Source organism: Engystomops pustulosus, chromosome 9 (assembly GCF_040894005.1).
Source record: "Engystomops pustulosus chromosome 9, aEngPut4.maternal, whole genome shotgun sequence".
In the NCBI taxonomy this organism is placed as follows: Eukaryota; Metazoa; Chordata; class Amphibia; order Anura; family Leptodactylidae; genus Engystomops; species Engystomops pustulosus.
The window spans coordinates 67,637,733-67,651,657 of NC_092419.1; positions in this window are offsets into that span (position 1 = coordinate 67,637,733).

Sequence of the window (13,925 nt, forward strand, 5' to 3'; positions counted from 1 at the left end):
ACTATCTCATAGAGAAACTAACACAATTTTCAGGTTCAAAAAGGTCAACGGAACTTGGGATTCCCAGCCAGTCTCCCATGCTGGTACTTGCCAAGCCTTAAGCTGCTGCGATCTGACGAGAGCAGGCACATTCAGCTTAGAATGGCCGTTGACAGCAGCTGTTCAATTTGAACCTTCTTTTACTATCTCATAGAGAAATTAACACAATTTTCAGGTTCAAAAAGGTCAACAGAACTTGGGATTCCCAGCCAGTCTCCCATGCTGGTACTTGCCAAGCCTTAAGCTGCATTGCTGCTGCGATCTGACGAGAGCAGGCACTTTCAGCTTAGAATGGCTGTTGACAGCAGCTGTTCAATTTGAACCTTCTTTTACTATATTATAGAGAAACTAACACAATTTTCAGGTTCAAAAAGCTCAACGGAACTTGGGATTCCCAGCCAGTCTCCCATGCTGGTACTTGCCAAGCCTTAAGCTGCATTGCTGCTGCGATCTGACGAGAGCAGGCACATTCAGCTTAGTATGGCCGTTGACAGCAGCTGTTCAGTTTGAACCTTCTTTTACTATCTCATAGAGAAACTAACACAATTTTCAGGTTCAAAAAGGTCAACGGAACTTGGGATTCCCAGCCAGTCTCCCATGCTGGTACTTGCCAAGCCTTAAGCTGCATTGCTGCTGCGATCTGACGAGAGCAGGCACATTCAGCTTAGAATGGCCGTTGACAGCAGCTGTTCAATTTGAACCTTCTTTTACTATCTCATAGAGAAACTAACACAATTTTCAGGTTCAAAAAGGTCAACGGAACTTGTGATTCCCAGCCAGTCTCCCATGCTGGTACTTGCCAAGCCTTAAGCTGCATTGCTGCTGCGATCTGACGAGAGCAGGCACATTCAGCTTAGAATGGCCGTTGACAGCAGCTGTTCAGTTTGAACCTTCTTTTACTATCTCATAGAGAAACTAACACAATTTTCAGGTTCAAAAAGGTCAACGGAACTTGGGATTCCCAGCCAGTCTCCCATGCTGGTACTTGCCAAGCCTTAAGCTGCTGCGATCTGATGAGAGCAGGCACATTCAGCTTAGAATGGCCGTTGACAGCAGCTGTTCAATTTGAACCTTCTTTTACTATCTCATAGAGAAACTAACACAATTTTCAGGTTCAAAAAGGTCAACAGAACTTGGGATTCCCAGCCAGTCTCCCATGCTGTTACTTGCCAAGCCTTAAGCTTCATTGTTGCTGCGATCTGACGAGAGCAGGCACATTCAGCTTAGAATGGCCGTTGACAGCAGCTGTTCAGTTTGAACCTTCTTTTACTATCTCATAGAGAAACTAACACAATTTTCAGGTTCAAAAAGGTCAACAGAACTTGGGATTCCCAGCCAGTCTCCCATGCTGGTACTTGCCAAGCCTTAAGCTGCATTGCTGCTGCGATCTGACGAGAGCAGGCACATTCAGCTTAGAATGGCTGTTGACAGCAGCTGTTCAATTTGAACCTTCTTTTACTATCTCATAGAAAAACTAGCACAATTTTCAGGTTCAAAAAGGTCAACAGAACTTGGGATTCCCAGCCAGTCTCCCATGCTGGTACTTGCCAAGCCTTAAGCTGCATTGCTGCTGCGATCTGACGAGAGCAGGCACATTCAGCTTAGAATGGCCGTTGACAGCAGCTGTTCAATTTGAACCTTCTTTTACTATCTCATAGAGAAACTAACACAATTTTCAGGTTCAAAAAGGTCAACGGAACTTGGGATTCCCAGCCAGTCTCCCCTGCTGGTACTTGCCAAGCCTTAGGCTGCATTGCTGCTGCGATCTGACGAGAGCAGGCACATTCAGCTTAGAATGGCCGTTGACAGCAGCTGTTCAGTTTGAACCTTCTTTTACTATCTCATAGAGAAACTAACACAATTTTCAGGTTCAAAAAGGTCAACGGAACTTGGGATTCCCAGCCAGTCTCCCATGCTGGTACTTGCCAAGCCTTAAGCTACATTGCTGCTGCGATCTGACGAGAGCAGGCACATTCAGCTTAGAATGGCCGTTGACAGCAGCTGTTCAATTTGAACCTTCTTTTACCATCTTTGACAGAGAAACTAACAATTTTCAGGTTCAAAAAGGTCAACGGAACTTGGGATTCCCAGCCAGTCTCCCATGCTGGTACTTGCCAAGCCTTAAGCTGCATTGCTGCTGCGATCTGACGAGAGCAGGCACATTCAGCTTAGAATGGCCGTTGACAGCAGCTGTTCAATTTGAACCTTCTTTTACTATCTCATAGAGAAACTAACACAATTTTCAGGTTCAAAAAGGTCAACGGAACTTGGGATTCCCAGCCAGTCTCCCATGCTGGTACTTGCCAAGCCTTAAGCTACATTGCTGCTGCGATCTGATGAGAGCAGGCACATTCAGCTTAGAATGGCCGTTGACAGCAGCTGTTCAATTTGAACCTTCTTTTACTATCTCATAGAGAAACTAACACAATTTTCAGGTTCAAAAAGGTCAACGGAACTTGGGATTCCCAGCCAGTCTCCCATGCTGGTACTTGCCAAGCCTTAAGCTGCATTGCTGCTGCGATCTGACGAGAGCAGGCACATTCAGCTTAGAATGGCCGCTGCCAGCAGCTGTTCAATTTGAACCTTCTTTTACCATCTTTGACAGAGAAACTAACAATTTTCAGGTTCAAAAAGGTCAACGGAACTTGGGATTCCCAGCCAGTCTCCCATGCTTGTACTTGCCAAGCATTAAGCTGCATTGTTGCTGCGATCTGACGAGAGCACGCACATTCAGCTTAGAATGGCCGTTGACAGCAGCTGTTCAATTTGAACCTTCTTTTACTATCTCATAGAGAAACTAACACAATTTTCAGGTTCAAAAAGGTCAACAGAACTTGGGATTCCCAGCCAGTCTCCCATGCTGGTACTTGCTAAGCCTTAAGCTGCATTGCTGCTGCGATCTGACGAGAGCAGGCACATTCAGCTTAGAATGGCCGTTGACAGAAGCTGTTCAATTTGAACTTTCTTTTACTATCTCATAGAAAAACTAACACAATTTTCAGGTTCAAAAAGGTCAACGGAACTTGGGATTCCCAGCCAGTCTCCCATGCTGGTACTTGCCAAGCCTTAAGCTGCATTGCTGCTGCGATCTGACGAGAGCAGGCACATTCAGCTTAGAATGGCCGTTGACAGCAGCTGTTCAATTTGAACCTTCTTTTACTATCTCATAGAGAAACTAACACAATTTTCAGGTTCAAAAAGGTCAATGGAACTTGGGATTCCCAGCCAGTCTCCCATGCTGGTACTTGCCAAGCCTTAAGCTGCTGCGATCTGACGAGAGCAGGCACATTCAGCTTAGAATGGCTGTTGACAGCAGCTGTTCAATTTGAACCTTCTTTTACTATCTCATAGAGAAACTAACACAATTTTCAGGTTCAAAAAGATCAACGGAACTTGTGATTCCCAGCCAGTCTCCCATGCTGGTACTTGCCAAGCCTTAAGCTGCATTGCTGCTGCGATCTGACGAGAGCAGGCACATTCAGCTTAGAATGGCCGTTGACAGCAGCTGTTCAGTTTGAACCTTCTTTTACTATCTCATAGAGAAACTAACACAATTTTCAGGTTCAAAAAGGTCAACGGAACTTGGGATTCCCAGCCAGTCTCCCATGCTGGTACTTGCCAAGCCTTAAGCTGCAATGCTGCTGCGATCTGACGAGAGCAGGCACATTCAGCTTAGAATGGCCGTTGACAGCAGCTGTTCAATTTGAACCTTCTTTTACTATCTCATAGAGAAACTAACACAATTTTCAGGTTCAAAAAGGTCAACAGAACTTGGGATTCCCAGCCAGTCTCCCATGCTGTTACTTGCCAAGCCTTAAGCTGCATTGCTGCTGCGATCTGACGAGAGCAGGCACATTCAGCTTAGAATGGCCGTTGACAGCAGCTGTTCAGTTTGAACCTTCTTTTACTATCTCATAGAGAAACTAACACAATTTTCAGGTTCAAAAAGGTCAACGGAACTTGGGATTCCCAGCCAGTCTCCCATGCTGGTACTTGCCAAGCCTTAAGCTGCTGCGATCTGATGAGAGCAGGCACATTCAGCTTAGAATGGCCGTTGACAGCAGCTGTTCAATTTGAACCTTCTTTTACTATCTCATAGAGAAACTAACACAATTTTCAGGTTCAAAAAGGTCAACAGAACTTGGGATTCCCAGCCAGTCTCCCATGCTGGTACTTGCCAAGTCTTAAGCTGCATTGCTGCTGCGATCTGACGAGAGCAGGCACATTCAGCTTAGAATGGCCGTTGACAGCAGCTGTTCAATTTGAACCTTCTTTTACTATCTCATAGAGAAACTAACACAATTTTCAGGTTCAAAAAGGTCAACGGAACTTGGGATTCCCAGCCAGTCTCCCATGCTGGTACTTGCCAAGCCTTAAGCTGCTGCGATCTGACGAGAGCAGGCACATTCAGCTTAGAATGGCCGTTGACAGCAGCTGTTCAATTTGAACCTTCTTTTACTATCTCATAGAGAAACTAACACAATTTTCAGGTTCAAAAAGGTCAACAGAACTTGGGATTCCCAGCCAGTCTCCCATGCTGGTACTTGCCAAGCCTTAAGCTGCATTGCTGCTGCGATCTGACGAGAGCAGGCACATTCAGCTTAGAATGGCTGTTGACAGCAGCTGTTCAATTTGAACCTTCTTTTACTATCTTATAGAGAAACTAACACAATTTTCAGGTTCAAAAAGGTCAACGGAACTTGGGATTCCCAGCCAGTCTCCCATGCTGGTACTTGCCAAGCCTTAAGCTGCATTGCTGCTGCGATCTGACGAGAGCAGGCACATTCAGCTTAGAATGGCCGTTGACAGCAGCTGTTCAGTTTGAACCTTCTTTTACTATCTCATAGAGAAACTAACACAATTTTCAGGTTCAAAAAGGTCAACGGAACTTGGGATTCCCAGCCAGTCTCCCATGCTGGTACTTGCCAAGCCTTAAGCTGCTGCGATCTGACGAGAGCAGGCACATTCAGCTTAGAATGGCCGTTGACAGCAGCTGTTCAGCTTGAACCTTCTTTTACTATCTCATAGAGAAACTAACACAATTTTCAGGTTCAAAAAGGTCAACGGAACTTGGGATTCCCAGCCAGTCTCCCATGCTGGTACTTGCCAAGCCTTAAGCTGCTGCGATCTGATGAGAGCAGGCACATTCAGCTTAGAATGGCCGTTGACAGCAGCTGTTCAGTTTGAACCTTCTTTTACTATCTCATAGAGAAACTAACACAATTTTCAGGTTCAAAAAGGTCAACAGAACTTGGGATTCCCAGCCAGTCTCCCATGCTGGTACTTGCCAAGCCTTAAGCTGCATTGCTGCTGCGATCTGACGAGAGCAGGCACATTCAGCTTAGAATGGCTGTTGACAGCAGCTGCCTAATTTCTACTTTCTTTTACTATCTCATAGAGAAACTAACACAATTTTCAGGTTCAAAAAGGTCAACGGAACTTGGGATTCCCAGCCAGTCTCCCATGCTGGTACTTGCCAAGCCTTAAGCTGCATTGCTGCTGCGATCTGACGAGAGCAGGCACATTCAGCTTAGAATGGCCGTTGACAGCAGCTGTTCAATTTGAACCTTCTTTTACTATCTCATAGAGAAACTAACACAATTTTCAGGTTCAAAAAGGTCAACGGAACTTGGGATTCCCAGCCAGTCTCCCATGCTGGTACTTGCCAAGCCTTAAGCTGCATTGCTGCTGCGATCTGACGAGAGCAGGCACATTCAGCTTAGAATGGCCGTTGACAGCAGCTGTTCAGTTTGAACCTTCTTTTACTATCTCATAGAGAAACTAACACAATTTTCAGGTTCAAAAAGGTCAACGGAACTTGGGATTCCCAGCCAGTCTCCCATGCTGGTACTTGCCAAGCCTTAAGCTGCTGCGATCTGACGAGAGCAGGCACATTCAGCTTAGAATGGCCGTTGACAGCAGCTGTTCAATTTGAACCTTCTTTTACTATCTCATAGAGAAACTAACACAATTTTCAGGTTCAAAAAGGTCAACAGAACTTGGGATTCCCAGCCAGTCTCCCATGCTGGTACTTGCCAAGCCTTAAGCTGCATTGCTGCTGCGATCTGACGAGAGCAGGCACATTCAGCTTAGAATGGCTGTTGACAGCAGCTGTTCAATTTGAACCTTCTTTTACTATCTCATAGAAAAACTAGCACAATTTTCAGGTTCAAAAAAGTCAACAGAACTTGGGATTCCCAGCCAGTCTCCCATGCTGGTACTTGCCAAGCCTTAAGCTGCATTGCTGCTGCGATCTGACGAGAGCAGGCACATTCAGCTTAGAATGGCCGTTGACAGCAGCTGTTCAATTTGAACCTTCTTTTACTATCTCATAGAGAAACTAACACAATTTTCAGGTTCAAAAAGGTCAACGGAACTTGGGATTCCCAGCCAGTCTCCCCTGCTGGTACTTGCCAAGCCTTAAGCTGCATTGCTGCTGCGATCTGACGAGAGCAGGCACATTCAGCTTAGAATGGCCGTTGACAGCAGCTGTTCAGTTTGAACCTTCTTTTACTATCTCATAGAGAAACTAACACAATTTTCAGGTTCAAAAAGGTCAACGGAACTTGGGATTCCCAGCCAGTCTCCCATGCTGGTACTTGCCAAGCCTTAAGCTACATTGCTGCTGCGATCTGACGAGAGCAGGCACATTCAGCTTAGAATGGCCGTTGACAGCAGCTGTTCAATTTGAACCTTCTTTTACCATCTTTGACAGAGAAACTAACAATTTTCAGGTTCAAAAAGGTCAACGGAACTTGGGATTCCCAGCCAGTCTCCCATGCTGGTACTTGCCAAGCCTTAAGCTGCATTGCTGCTGCGATCTGACGAGAGCAGGCACATTCAGCTTAGAATGGCCGTTGACAGCAGCTGTTCAATTTGAACCTTCTTTTACTATCTCATAGAGAAACTAACACAATTTTCAGGTTCAAAAAGGTCAACGGAACTTGGGATTCCCAGCCAGTCTCCCATGCTGGTACTTGCCAAGCCTTAAGCTACATTGCTGCTGCGATCTGATGAGAGCAGGCACATTCAGCTTAGAATGGCCGTTGACAGCAGCTGTTCAATTTGAACCTTCTTTTACTATCTCATAGAGAAACTAACACAATTTTCAGGTTCAAAAAGGTCAACGGAACTTGGGATTCCCAGCCAGTCTCCCATGCTGGTACTTGCCAAGACTTAAGCTGCATTGCTGCTGCGATCTGACGAGAGCAGGCACATTCAGCTTAGAATGGCCGCTGCCAGCAGCTGTTCAATTTGAACCTTCTTTTACCATCTTTGACAGAGAAACTAACAATTTTCAGGTTCAAAAAGGTCAACGGAACTTGGGATTCCCAGCCAGTCTCCCATGCTTGTACTTGCCAAGCCTTAAGCTGCATTGTTGCTGCGATCTGACGAGAGCACGCACATTCAGCTTAGAATGGCCGTTGACAGCAGCTGTTCAATTTGAACCTTCTTTTACTATCTCATAGAGAAACTAACACAATTTTCAGGTTCAAAAAGGTCAACAGAACTTGGGATTCCCAGCCAGTCTCCCATGCTGGTACTTGCCAAGCCTTAAGCTGCATTGCTGCTGCGATCTGACGAGAGCAGGCACATTCAGCTTAGAATGGCCGTTGACAGAAGCTGTTCAATTTGAACTTTCTTTTACTATCTCATAGAAAAACTAACACAATTTTCAGGTTCAAAAAGGTCAACGGAACTTGGGATTCCCAGCCAGTCTCCCATGCTGGTACTTGCCAAGCCTTAAGCTGCATTGCTGCTGCGATCTGACGAGAGCAGGCACATTCAGCTTAGAATGGCCGTTGACAGCAGCTGTTCAATTTGAACCTTCTTTTACTATCTCATAGAGAAACTAACACAATTTTCAGGTTCAAAAAGGTCAATGGAACTTGGGATTCCCAGCCAGTCTCCCATGCTGGTACTTGCCAAGCCTTAAGCTGCTGCGATCTGACGAGAGCAGGCACATTCAGCTTAGAATGGCTGTAGACAGCAGCTGTTCAATTTGAACCTTCTTTTACTATCTCATAGAGAAACTAACTCAATTTTCAGGTTCAAAAAGATCAACGGAACTTGTGATTCCCAGCCAGTCTCCCATGCTGGTACTTGCCAAGCCTTAAGCTGCATTGCTGCTGCGATCTGACGAGAGCAGGCACATTCAGCTTAGAATGGCCGTTGACAGCAGCTGTTCAGTTTGAACCTTCTTTTACTATCTCATAGAGAAACTAACACAATTTTCAGGTTCAAAAAGGTCAACGGAACTTGGGATTCCCAGCCAGTCTCCCATGCTGGTACTTGCCAAGCCTTAAGCTGCAATGCTGCTGCGATCTGACGAGAGCAGGCACATTCAGCTTAGAATGGCCGTTGACAGCAGCTGTTCAATTTGAACCTTCTTTTACTATCTCATAGAGAAACTAACACAATTTTCAGGTTCAAAAAGGTCAACAGAACTTGGGATTCCCAGCCAGTCTCCCATGCTGTTACTTGCCAAGCCTTAAGCTGCATTGCTGCTGCGATCTGACGAGAGCAGGCACATTCAGCTTAGAATGGCCGTTGACAGCAGCTGTTCAGTTTGAACCTTCTTTTACTATCTCATAGAGAAACTAACACAATTTTCAGGTTCAAAAAGGTCAACGGAACTTGGGATTCCCAGCCAGTCTCCCATGCTGGTACTTGCCAAGCCTTAAGCTGCTGCGATCTGATGAGAGCAGGCACATTCAGCTTAGAATGGCCGTTGACAGCAGCTGTTCAATTTGAACCTTCTTTTACTATCTCATAGAGAAACTAACACAATTTTCAGGTTCAAAAAGGTCAACAGAACTTGGGATTCCCAGCCAGTCTCCCATGCTGGTACTTGCCAAGCCTTAAGCTGCATTGCTGCTGCGATCTGACGAGAGCAGGCACATTCAGCTTAGAATGGCCGTTGACAGCAGCTGTTCAATTTGAACCTTCTTTTACTATCTCATAGAGAAACTAACACAATTTTCAGGTTCAAAAAGGTCAACGGAACTTGGGATTCCCAGCCAGTCTCCCATGCTGGTACTTGCCAAGCCTTAAGCTGCTGCGATCTGACGAGAGCAGGCACATTCAGCTTAGAATGGCCGTTGACAGCAGCTGTTCAATTTGAACCTTCTTTTACTATCTCATAGAGAAACTAACACAATTTTCAGGTTCAAAAAGGTCAACAGAACTTGGGATTCCCAGCCAGTCTCCCATGCTGGTACTTGCCAAGCCTTAAGCTGCATTGCTGCTGCGATCTGACGAGAGCAGGCACATTCAGCTTAGAATGGCTGTTGACAGCAGCTGTTCAATTTGAACCTTCTTTTACTATCTTATAGAGAAACTAACACAATTTTCAGGTTCAAAAAGGTCAACGGAACTTGGGATTCCCAGCCAGTCTCCCATGCTGGTACTTGCCAAGCCTTAAGCTGCATTGCTGCTGCGATCTGACGAGAGCAGGCACATTCAGCTTAGAATGGCCGTTGACAGCAGCTGTTCAGTTTGAACCTTCTTTTACTATCTCATAGAGAAACTAACACAATTTTCAGGTTCAAAAAGGTCAACGGAACTTGGGATTCCCAGCCAGTCTCCCATGCTGGTACTTGCCAAGCCTTAAGCTGCTGCGATCTGATGAGAGCAGGCACATTCAGCTTAGAATGGCCGTTGACAGCAGCTGTTCAGTTTGAACCTTCTTTTACTATCTCATAGAGAAACTAACACAATTTTCAGGTTCAAAAAGGTCAACAGAACTTGGGATTCCCAGCCAGTCTCCCATGCTGGTACTTGCCAAGCCTTAAGCTGCATTGCTGCTGCGATCTGACGAGAGCAGGCACATTCAGCTTAGAATGGCTGTTGACAGCAGCTGCCTAATTTCTACTTTCTTTTACTATCTCATAGAGAAACTAACACAATTTTCAGGTTCAAAAAGGTCAACGGAACTTGGGATTCCCAGCCAGTCTCCCATGCTGGTACTTGCCAAGCCTTAAGCTGCATTGCTGCTGCGATCTGACGAGAGCAGGCACATTCAGCTTAGAATGGCCGTTGACAGCAGCTGTTCAATTTGAACCTTCTTTTACTATCTCATAGAGAAACTAACACAATTTTCAGGTTCAAAAAGGTCAACGGAACTTGGGATTCCCAGCCAGTCTCCCATGCTGGTACTTGCCAAGCCTTAAGCTGCATTGCTGCTGCGATCTGACGAGAGCAGGCACATTCAGCTTAGAATGGCCGTTGACAGCAGCTGTTCAGTTTGAACCTTCTTTTACTATCTCATAGAGAAACTAACACAATTTTCAGGTTCAAAAAGGTCAACGGAACTTGGGATTCCCAGCCAGTCTCCCATGCTGGTACTTGCCAAGCCTTAAGCTGCTGCGATCTGACGAGAGCAGGCACATTCAGCTTAGAATGGCCATTGACAGCAGCTGTTCAATTTGAACCTTCTTTTACTATCTCATAGAGAAACTAACACAATTTTCAGGTTCAAAAAGGTCAACAGAACTTGGGATTCCCAGCCAGTCTCCCATGCTGGTACTTGCCAAGCCTTAAGCTGCATTGCTGCTGCGATCTGACGAGAGCAGGCACATTCAGCTTAGAATGGCTGTTGACAGCAGCTGCCTAATTTCTACTTTCTTTTACTATCTCATAGAGAAACTAACACAATTTTCAGGTTCAAAAAGGTCAACGGAACTTGGGATTCCCAGCCAGTCTCCCATGCTGGTACTTGCCAAGCCTTAAGCTGCATTGCTGCTGCGATCTGACGAGAGCAGGCACATTCAGCTTAGAATGGCTGTTGACAGCAGCTGTTCAATTTGAACCTTCTTTTACTATCTCATAGAAAAACTAGCACAATTTTCAGGTTCAAAAAAGTCAACAGAACTTGGGATTCCCAGCCAGTCTCCCATGCTGGTACTTGCCAAGCCTTAAGCTGCATTGCTGCTGCGATCTGACGAGAGCAGGCACATTCAGCTTAGAATGGCCGTTGACAGCAGCTGTTCAATTTGAACCTTCTTTTACTATCTCATAGAGAAACTAACACAATTTTCAGGTTCAAAAAGGTCAACGGAACTTGGGATTCCCAGCCAGTCTCCCCTGCTGGTACTTGCCAAGCCTTAAGCTGCATTGCTGCTGCGATCTGACGAGAGCAGGCACATTCAGCTTAGAATGGCCGTTGACAGCAGCTGTTCAGTTTGAACCTTCTTTTACTATCTCATAGAGAAACTAACACAATTTTCAGGTTCAAAAAGGTCAACGGAACTTGGGATTCCCAGCCAGTCTCCCATGCTGGTACTTGCCAAGCCTTAAGCTGCTGCGATCTGACGAGAGCAGGCACATTCAGCTTAGAATGGCCGTTGACAGCAGCTGTTCAATTTGAACCTTCTTTTACTATCTCATAGAGAAACTAACACAATTTTCAGGTTCAAAAAGGTCAACAGAACTTGGGATTCCCAGCCAGTCTCCAATGCTGGTACTTGCCAAGCCTTAAGCTGCATTGCTGCTGCGATCTGACGAGAGCAGGCACATTCAGCTTAGAATGGCTGTTGACAGCAGCTGCCTAATTTCTATTTTCTTTTACTATCTCATAGAGAAACTAACACAATTTTCAGGTTCAAAAAGGTCAACGGAACTTGGAATTCCCAGCCAGTCTCCCATGCTGGTACTTGCCAAGCCTTAAGCTGCATTGCTGCTGCGATCTGACGAGAGCAGGCACATTCAGCTTAGAATGGCCGTTGACAGCAGCTGTTCAGTTTGAACCTTCTTTTACTATCTCATAGAGAAACTAACACAATTTTCAGGTTCAAAAAGGTCAACGGAACTTGGGATTCCCAGCCAGTCTCCCATGCTGGTACTTGCCAAGCCTTAAGCTGCTGCGATCTGATGAGAGCAGGCACATTCAGCTTAGAATGGCCGTTGACAGCAGCTGTTCAATTTGAACCTTCTTTTACTATCTCATAGAGAAACTAACACAATTTTCAGGTTCAAAAAGGTCAACGGAACTTGGGATTCCCAGCCAGTCTCCCATGCTGGTACTTGCCAAGCCTTAAGCTGCATTGCTGCTGCGATCTGACGAGAGCAGGCACATTCAGCTTAGAATGGCCGTTGACAGCAGCTGTTCAATTTGAACCTTCTTTTACCATCTTTGACAGAGAAACTAACAATTTTCAGGTTCAAAAAGGTTAACGGAACTTGGGATTCCCAGCCAGTCTCCCATGCTGGTACTTGCCAAGCCTTAAGCTGCATTGCTGCTGCGATCTGACGAGAGCAGGCACATTCAGCTTAGAATGGCCGTTGACAGCAGCTGTTCAATTTGAACCTTCTTTTACTATCTCATAGAGAAACTAACACAATTTTCAGGTTCAAAAAGGTCAACGGAACTTGGGATTCCCAGCCAGTCTCCCATGCTGGTACTTGCCAAGCCTTAAGCTGCATTGATGCTGCGATCTGACGAGAGCAGGCACATTCAGCTTAGAATGGCCGTTGACAGCAGCTGTTCAGTTTGAACCTTCTTTTACTATCTCATAGAGAAACTAACACAATTTTCAGGTTCAAAAAGGTCAACGGAACTTGGGATTCACAGCCAGTCTCCCATGCTGGTACTTGCCAAGCCTTAAGCTGCATCGCTGCTGTGATCCGACAAGAGCACGCGCATTCAGCTTAGAATGGCCGTTGACAGCAGCTGTTCAATTTGAACCTTCTTTTACTATCTCATAGAGAAACTAACACAATTTTCAGGTTCAAAAAGGTCAATAGAACTTGGGATTCCCAGCCAGTCTCCCATGCTGGTACTTGCCAAGCCTTAAGCTGCAATGCTGTTGCGATCTGACGAGAGCAGGCACATTCAGCTTAGAATGGCCGTTGACAGCAGCTGTTCAATTTGAACCTTCTTTTACTATCTCATAGAGAAACTAACACAATTTTCAGGTTCAAAAAGGTCAACAGAACTTGGGATTCCCAGCCAGTCTCCCATGCTGTTACTTGCCAAGCCTTAAGCTGCATTGCTGCTGCGATCTGACGAGAGCAGGCACATTCAGCTTAGAATGGCCGTTGACAGCAGCTGTTCAATTTGAACCTTCTTTTACTATCTCATAGAGAAACTAACACAATTTTCAGGTTCAAAAAGGTCAACGGAACTTGGGATTCCCAGCCAGTCTCCCATGCTGGTACTTGCCAAGCCTTAAGCTGCATTGCTGCTGCGATCTGACGAGAGCAGGCACATTCAGCTTAGAATGGCCGTTGACAGCAGCTGTTCAGTTTGAACCTTCTTTTACTATCTCATAGAGAAACTAACACAATTTTCAGGTTCAAAAAGGTCAACGGAACTTGGGATTCCCAGCCAGTCTCCCATGCTGGTACTTGCCAAGCCTTAAGCTACATTGCTGTTGCGATCTGACGAGAGCAGGCACATTCAGCTTAGAATGGCCGTTGACAGCAGCTGTTCAATTTGAACCTTCTTTTACCATTTTTGACAGAGAAACTAACAATTTTCAGGTTCAAAAAGGTCAACGGAACTTGGGATTCCCAGCCAGTCTCCCATGCTGGTACTTGCCAAGCCTTAAGCTGCATTGCTGCTGCGATCTGACGAGAGCAGGCACATTCAGCTTAGAATGGCCGTTGACAGCAGCTGTTCAATTTGAACCTTCTTTTACTATCTCATAGAGAAACTAACACAATTTTCAGGTTCAAAAAGGTCAACGGAACTTGGGATTCCCAGCCAGTCTCCCATGCTGGTACTTGCCAAGCCTTAAGCTGCATTGCTGCTGCGATCTGACGAGAGCAGGCACATTCAGCTTAGAATGGCCGTTGACAGCAGCTGTTCAGTTTGAACCTTCTTTTACTATCTCATAGAGAAACTAACACAATTTTCAGGTTCAAAAAGGTCAACGGAACTTGGG